The sequence below is a fragment of the Pterocles gutturalis genome, unplaced genomic scaffold (genome assembly GCF_000699245.1).
Source record: "Pterocles gutturalis isolate BGI_N339 unplaced genomic scaffold, ASM69924v1 scaffold11674, whole genome shotgun sequence".
Taxonomy (NCBI): Eukaryota; Metazoa; Chordata; class Aves; order Pterocliformes; family Pteroclidae; genus Pterocles; species Pterocles gutturalis.
The window spans coordinates 55,946-56,357 of NW_010128321.1; the positions used below are offsets into that span (position 1 = coordinate 55,946).

General features: G+C 58.3%; 1 protein-coding gene across 1 annotated transcript in view; it reads left to right on the top strand.

Moving 5' to 3' along the window:
* The window catches only part of CTNNA1 (catenin (cadherin-associated protein), alpha 1, 102kDa), a 48,554-nt gene that overhangs the window by 44,176 nt on the left and 3,966 nt on the right, over positions 1–412 (top strand). The window lies entirely within an intron of this gene.

Sequence of the window (412 nt, forward strand, 5' to 3'; positions counted from 1 at the left end):
CCTGTCGCGAGATGTTTGGTGCCGGGGTGTGCACAGCCCTAGGTGCCCTGCTCGTGCTGCATGCCCAGGGCAGGAGCGTGGTTCGACCTTGGCTTTATTCATCAGCAGCGTGAAAGGCTGGTGGGCGAAGGGTTTGTGGCGTTCAGTGCGTGCCAGCTGCTTCCGTCACTGGTCTTCACGCAGCCCGAGCGTGCTGGCAGAGCTGAGATGCCCGTTATCTTTAAAGATGCGATGCTGGCCACCACGCTCGCTGCCGGTTTTAAAGATACTGCAGGACTGGCGTGGGTAGCAAAAGGCTTCCCAGAGCCTTTTTGTCTCCTGCTTGCAGATCCCATTTTGGACCGTGGCAGCCCCTCAGCAGGGCTTCTCTTGTTTTGAAATGCAGCGTGAGACTGGCTCCCTGAACATCTCG